The 8191-nt window shown below is 37.7% G+C and overlaps 1 pseudogene; it reads right to left on the bottom strand.

Annotated features, from left to right (window-relative positions):
- LOC105075844 (sorting nexin-21 pseudogene) overlaps window positions 1-8191 on the bottom strand; it is a 54962-nt pseudogene that overhangs the window by 24657 nt on the left and 22114 nt on the right.

Genomic DNA, 8191 nt, shown 5'->3' with positions numbered 1-8191 from the left:
CTGTTGAATAAAGCAATTAATGAATAAAGATTGTGTGAACAAAAAACAAGAGGGTCCAATTTTGCTGTTGTTGGATAATTAATAACTGCAGTGACATCTGGATGAAAACGTAGATATATTCCCATTACAGTGCTGTTTATCATGTGTGGCATAGCCATCCCATGCTTCTCAAACTGGGATACCACCAACCTAATATAAGCATGGCACATCACCCTTTGGTTTCTAATTTTCTCAAAGATGTGGGTAAAAATATTTCTTTCAGATTAGTAAAAACATTAAAAAAAATAGAACACAAACTTTGCATGAATCCCAAAGACGAAACCCAAGATTTCACAGAAATAGTTCTGCCTCTAATTCTTCCATCACATATGTTTGCTTTCCTCTGCCCTAAATGGTAATTCATGGAAAATGCTGAGTAATATTTTAATATTAAGCCAAAATTTCAACAGGGTAGTTTTTTCTATGTTCAAGGCATTTACTGAGTTCACCAAATACTTGGCAAAGCAACTTCTTCTCATTCCTATGGCTCACAGAGCCTCCCATCACTACCATTAGCCTAATATCCTCTTGGAAACATTCCTACTATCGGAAACCAAGGCCACACCAAGGGCTGAACACCATTCAGCAACTCAGAGAAGGAGAAAACAAGCTACTCTATGCAACAGACTAAATGTTCACTGTTCTGAGTCTCACACAGAATCCATATCTGATTCTTTAACTCCTTCCCATCAGAAAAAAAAATGAAATACCTTTGAAATCCCTATCACAAAAAGAATCCGCACAAATTGTGAATTAAAGCCAAGGTTTTTGAAGATGATGATCTGGGTGCAGGTGCAGGTGCCGTGAAACGTCATTTTGCACACAATGCTAGAGGCCCTGCCAATCGATGTCCCTACAGTTTACTTTTGTTGCACAACCACCATCCCCCTCAACCCACAACAATCATTTTGTCATCTCTCCGGGTTTCTGTGAGTCACAAATTTGGGCAGGACACTGTCTGAACAAAGCTGAAGTCTGGAATCATCTGGAAGCATCTCCACTCACGCCCCTGGCAGTTGAGACCTAGCTGGGCTGTTGCCTCTCCATTGTGGGTCCTTGCCTGCGCTGTCCGCTGGGCAGAAGCATGCTCTTTTCAACTCTTTAGTTTTGGTAAAACATGCATACTTTAAATGCACAAATCTCAAGTGGACAGTTGTGTGAGGCTTTACAAGGTGAGCACAGTGGTGTGGCTAGATAGATCACTGTGTATTGGGTTCAAGGTTTAGATTAAGATACATAACATTATCAGCAAACACAGAAGCCCTCTTGTGCCTTCTTTTCCAAAGATGGGCACTCTACTGATGTCTGTCACCATAATCTCATTTTGCCTTTTTTGAACTTTATATAGAAAAGATTTATGCACATGTACACTTTAGTATCAGGCTTCTTTTAGCTTAACCTTACATAAGCTTAACCTTATCCATATCTTGAAACTCTACACTACCCCTCACCTTTTTTGCCATATCCACAATCTCTTTCATGATTTCCTCAGTTGCCTCTGTTGTAAATCCTGTGAAGTCATGCATGACATCTGGACACCGTTTTCTCCAGCAGGAATGTACTGTTTCCAGCTTGATGGCTTTCATGGCTTTTTCTGTAACAACGATGGCATCTTCGACAGTGTAATCCTTCCAGACCTTCATGATGTCCCGAGGGTCTCTTCCACAGCACTGACAATCCTTTTCCCAGAGTCCAGTGTGTAATGAGCCTTAAAGGTCCTTATGACCCACGGATCTAGAGGCTGAATTAGACACGTTGTGTTTGGGGGCAAGTAGGCCACCCCCAAGCCTTCAGTGTTGAAGTCATGGGGTTCTGGGTGGCCAGGGGCACTGTCTGATATCAAAAGAACTTTAAAAGGCCATCCCTTACTGGCAAGGCACTTCCTGACTTCAGGGACAAAGCACTGATGGAACCAACTCAGAAAAAGGGTTCTGGTTGTCCGGGCCTTCTTGTTGTACAGCCAGAAGACCGGCAGCTGGTGTTTATCTTCTCCCTTCAAGGCTCAGGGTTAGCAGCTTTACAGATAAGGGCAGCCCTGATCATAGACCTGTGCACAAGACAGTAGAGCTGGCCGATCCCTCCCTGCCTTAAATTGGTGCTCACTTCTCTTCCTCACCAATAAATGTCCTTTGTGGCATTTCCGCCCCCTCTCCCCAGAATAGGACACTTTTGTCTGGTTTAAAAACCTCTTCAGGCAGATACCCCTTCTCCTCAGTGATCTTGATGGCATCTGGGAACTCGTCTGCTGCTCTTAATCAGCAGAAGCTGCTTCTCCTGTTACCTGGACATTTTTTTTTAAAAGCCAAACCTTTTTCTAAAGCTATCAAACCATCCTTTGCTGGCACTAACTTCTCCAGCTGTAGATTCTTCACCTTCCTTTTGCTTTAAGTGGTCATATAACGACCTTGCTTTTTCTTGACTCATATGCAGTCCATAGGGATGCCTTTCTCAGAGCAATCCTGCACCCACGTAAAAGCTGCATTTTCAATACAGGATGAAAAGGTGCTTCACAGGAAGCATAAGTTTTTCACGCCTGTTGGTGCAGCTGCCGTGACAGCTTCACAAATTTCCTCTTCTTTTTTTTTTTTACAATGGTCCTTAGGTTGGATTCATTTATCTTGAAATGGCGGGAAACCGCAGCTGCAGACCTCAATCTACTGTGCATATCAAGCAATTCAACTTTGTCCCGTAATGTCATGACTTTTCTCTGCTTCTGGGGAGAACTTCCAGCATCGCTAGTGGCGCCTCGTATGGATCGCATGGTGTTAGTCAAAGTTTATGGTATTGCACTAAACATGATTAAAAAATACATGAGAACTGTGAGAGATCGCCTTTTACTGCGGAAGGCAATTTACTGGAGAGACAAAATGCTCTCTTGGAGATGATTACCATCACATACGTTTTAAGCGGATCCTCACAATACCTGAGCTCACCACAACAGCACCCGGACGTGGCTACGGAATTAACATGGCAGTACACTATGTACTACAGTTAATCTGACGCAGTTATGATTTAACAGGACATCTTTATGTTTGTTTACATTTCTCTCAACTGTGAAGGGTGCTGTGTACGGTCGGTAAGTGTGAGAGTGTTTTGATAACTTTTAACTTTTTATAATAGATCTGATGGTAGTAAGTGATAAACTACACTAGGATCTACATATATTTTATGCATTCATGATATACCCTAATTTTTTCTTTTTCTTTTTTCCATATTTCTAGGTGGCACAGTTTGCAAGTTTTTTCAAACTGTCACAAATCTCCAAAATACATTCCAAGATATTTATTTTTAAAAAATCCATGGATAAGTGAACCTGTGCAGCTCAAACCCCTGTTGTTCAAGGGTCAACTGCACTTATTAATGGCAATGGATATTTTATCTAACTGTAGTACAGTGGCTGGTATGGTTGAGTCTACCATCTTGTTCTTTATTCCTGTTAGTTCTAGATCTGTTCCCTATTGCTTTGTTTCTCCTTGTCTGTCTTCTTTTGTCTATACATACTTGCTTCATTTTAAAAAATAATTTCTCTAGAAATTAAATATGCCTTCTTTTTAAATTCTTAAATTTATTTTTATGTCTTTAATTGGAGTAGAGTTGACTTACAATGTTGTGTTAGTTCTGGTGTACAGCATAGTGACTCAGTCCTACATACATATACATTAAATACGTGTTCTTAAGTTATGTCTCCCTTGGATTAACATTTTGCTACTTCAAGTATAATATAATAACTTTGTATCAGTATCCATCCATTTGCCTCCCTTCCATTTTTTAGGCTATTGTTTTATTTTATTTCGCTTTCACATATTTATAAATTCCATAAAATATTACCATTGTTATTACTTATGCTTTAAACGATTGTCTCTTAAAGAATTTAAGAAAAGTGAGTATGTTTTTATTTCGCCACAATTTTAGCATCCCTGTTCTTCATCCTGTCCTATAGCTTTGATTCTCCACTTAGTATTTCATTTATTTGACAATAACTTTATTCCACTTCTGTTTCTGAAGAATATTTTCATTGGATATAGAATTCTAGTTTGCCATGTTTTTGTTTTTAGTACTTTGGAGATGTCTTCTGATTTGCATTATTCCTGATGAGAAGGCAATCATTTTTCTTATCATTGTTTTCCAGTACGTAATGCATGTTCTTTTCCTCTGGCTGAGTTTGCAACTCTTCTCTTTACCTTTGGTTTTCAGCAATTTGAAATGATGTCCCTAGGTGTAATTTTTATTTGTTTTTATTCATCCTGCTTGGGATTCACTGGATGTCATGGATCTGGAAGCCTTTTTTCTTTATTAAACTTGGAAAACCTGTGGCAATTATTTCTTCAAATTTATTTTTCTTCCTTATACTTTCTTCTTTTTCTGGGTCTTCTAATGCATGTATGTTAGACTGCTTGATATTATCTCAAAGATTACTGATACTCTGTCTCTCCTTTTTTTTTTTTTTTTTTTTTAAATACTTTATCCTTCCCTTCTTTGGTTTGGATAATTTCTAAAGACCTGCCTTTAAGCTCCCTTTACCTATATTCTACAGTGTCTAATCTGCTATGAGCTTATTCAATGGATATTTTATTCTAGAAATTGTATCTTTCAGGTGAAAAATTTACTTTTTTTTATCCTTTCTATTACTTTTCTGAAATAGTTCATCTCTTTACTCATTGTATCTATTTTTTCCTGTGAATTTTTAAAACATATGTGTGTTTTAAAAGTTCTTGTCCACTAATTTCAACAATTTTGTCATTTTTGGTTCTACTTTTATTGACTATATTTTCTTTTCATCATGGTTACATTCTCCTACTTTTTGTAAGCTTTATACTTAAAAAAATTTACCCCAGACATTGTGAACAAAAGAATAGTGGAGGCAAAAGTATAATATTGTTTTGTTTTGTCTTGTTTATTCACCAGATAGTGAAATCCCTTTCCTCTGTCTGGCAGTTAGTATTAAGGGTTGATCATTTGGGTTCCTCTTAGGACCAAACTGAATGGCGGCTTTAATTATATTGAGTTCACCTGTGAATTGTTCAACCCCTAATTTCCTTTGTTGCTATCTTTTTAAAAATCTTTTCAGTATTGGAACTGTGAGGGTTTTTTTTGTTTTTGTTTTTGTTTTTTTTGCTGTAGTTCATGATAAATTTGTTTTACCTTTGGATTCAACAGGAGCCAAAAATTCAATTACTATGAAAATGAATAACATTAGACTTCCAAACCCCCTCCACTGTTGCTTTCTTGGCAAAAATTCAGGGATATGGTTAAGGAAAATATTTCCCAGGTCCACCAATTTTGCTTTTGCATTGGGGGTTTCATCCAGATTCCAATATGTCCTCTCAACTTACACAATATTCTAAGACTTGTCTGATTTCTCCTCATCCACGCAGTCTCTTTGATTATGAGAGGCTGACTCTCCTATTCACTTGTCCCCAGAATGGTCGCACTCTAGGTATGGAAGCTTCCACGACTTTCTGCTCACTCACGAAGGAATAATTTTCCTCGAGAACTTAGTTTGTCAAGGATTCTTTGTTTGTAGTACTCTTTGCTAGCTGGTTAAAATAATAAAAACATGATTTTAATTTTATCTGGGTTTTTCTTATTCCTTATCTGGTTACTCTTCAGTTTCCTTCCTCTGGGTTACTATGGGAACCACAATCTTTTGTATCCTTCTGAATCCTAACTAAAATAAAAACTATCTTGCATTTATTTTTGAAAAGTACTGTATATGAATACAGAATTCTAGATTTCAATTATTTTCTTTGAGCACTTTGAAGATGTCATTCCATTATATTTTTTTCATTATCTTTTTTTCCCCAATATTTTCTGTTTCAAAGTCAGTCTTATGTCTTATTGTTGTCCCTTTGAAAATATGTCCTTTTTCCCCCCACTACAGCTGATTTTTTAGGTTTCTCTCTTTGACTTTAATTTTCAGCAGTTCTAATAAGATAACCCTATGTATGGTGCTATTATAATAATCCTCGGTGAGAATCTGTGGTGAGCTTGCATTACCATTGAACTGCCATAGTAGCTAATTCAAAAATTAACTGGCCATATACAAAAACAGACACATAGATCAATGCAACTGAACAGAGAGCCCAGAAATAAACCCACACATGTATGATCAATTAATCTATGACAAAGGAGATGAGAATATACAATGGGGAAAAAAGTCTCTTCAGTAAGTGGTGTTGGGAAAACTGGACAGCTCCATGCAAAAGAGTGAGACTGGACTATGTTTTGTTTTTTTTTTTTTTAATGGAGGTACCGGGGATTGAACCCAGGACCTCATGCACACTAAGCATGTGCTCTATCACTGAGCTATATCCACCTTTCAAGACTAGACTGCATTCTCATACCATATACAAAAATAAACTCAGGAGAGAATAAAGACCTAAATGTAAGACCCGAAACCTTAAAACTCTTAGAAGAAAACAGAATCAGTAACTCTCTGACATCAATCTTAGCAATACTTCTTTGGATGTAGTTTCAGTCAAGAGAAACAAAATCAAAAATAAACAAACGGGACCTTATTAAACTTAAAAGCTTTTGTACGGCAAAGGAAACCATCAACAAAATGAAAAGGCAACCTATTGAATAGGAGAAGACATCTACAAATGGTATGTCTGCTCAGGGGTTAATACCCAAATACAAAAAGAATGCATACAACTTAGTATCAAAAAACCACCTGATTAATAAATGAGTAGAAGATCTGAATAGACATTTCTACAAAGAAAACATACAGATGGTCAATAATGCTCAACGTTGCTAATCATCAGGGAAATGCAAATCAAAACCACAATGAGATATCACTTCACACCTGTCAGGAATGGCTGTCATCAAGAAGACCACAAATAACAAATGTTGGAAAGCATGGGAAGAAAAGGGGACTCTTGTACATTGTTGGTGGGAATGTAAATTGGTGCATCCTCTATGGAAAACAGTATGGCAGTTCCTCAAATTTTAAAAATAGAACTATCTTATGACCCAGCAATTTCATTACTGGTTATTTAAAGAAAATGAAAATACTAATTCAAAAAGATATATGCACCCCCAATGTACATAACAACATTATCAATAATAGCCAAGACACACACACACACACACACATAGACACACACACACACTACACAATGGAATATTACCCAACCATAAAAAAGAATTAAATTTTGCCATTTGCAGCAACATGGATGGACCTGGAAGGTATTATGCTTAGTGAAATAAGTCAGACAGAGAAAGACAAATACTGTATGTTTTCACTTATATTGTGGAATCTAAAAGTAAAACCAACAAATAAATAGAATAAAACAAAATGAAACAAAACTCACAGATGCAGAGAACAAACCAGTGGGTTGCCCAAGGGAAGAGGGCTGAGCGGAGGGGCAAACCAGGTGAAGGGAGTCTGCAACTGGATATGAATTACCTTCGTATTCTATGGCTCAAAGTGATTCTATGTTCTCACAATAGCCCACACTCAGCCTTTATCAATTCATTAAAATTATTGGCTAAAATCTTTTTACCCACTGTGTGACTGTCTTATCTTCCTCCTGTGCTCTGCATAGATTGAATCTGTACTCACGTCCCATTTTCTCTTCAGAAGCATCTGTCTTTCCTTAGATCCTGCAACCTCAGCTCTCTCACAGTTTCTCTCATAAAGTAAATGTTTGCTCCCTGATGAAATTAGTGACTGAAATTCACTCTCATTGCAACTCTTGTATAATTGCTTAGATAGAGGTTGGCTGTCATTTATTAAGTATACGCGTAAGTGTCATTTATGTTGTGTTAAGTGTAAATACCACTTCTCTGGTAGGGGAAGGAATTGTGAACCCTCTGATTTATAACAAAGTCCAACTGTCTTAGCCTGGCTTTCAAAGCTCTCCTTACCCCAGGCACTAACTACACTTCAAGGCTCCGTATGATCCCACTTCTCTGCAGGGATGTTCAGGCGTATGCAGGATGCCCTCCTTAAACATGTCCACCCTGCATCTTTTCTGACTCCGACTTCCATTTATTCAGAGTGCCTTTCCACATTGCTACTGCCAGTCTTCCCCTTTTTTCATCCATCAAGGCTCAGCTGGACTTTATGCATACCTTCTAGTGCTGAGCGCTCACGCTGTCTGAGCTCTATAGTAACTTGACAGGCAGCAACAGTAACTGAGCCACAACC

This window comes from Camelus bactrianus, chromosome 15 (genome assembly GCF_048773025.1).
Source record: "Camelus bactrianus isolate YW-2024 breed Bactrian camel chromosome 15, ASM4877302v1, whole genome shotgun sequence".
Lineage (NCBI taxonomy): Eukaryota > Metazoa > Chordata > Mammalia > Artiodactyla > Camelidae > Camelus > Camelus bactrianus.
Note: the sequence above shows the minus strand (reverse complement) of the source record. Positions and strands in the feature narration are given on the sequence as shown.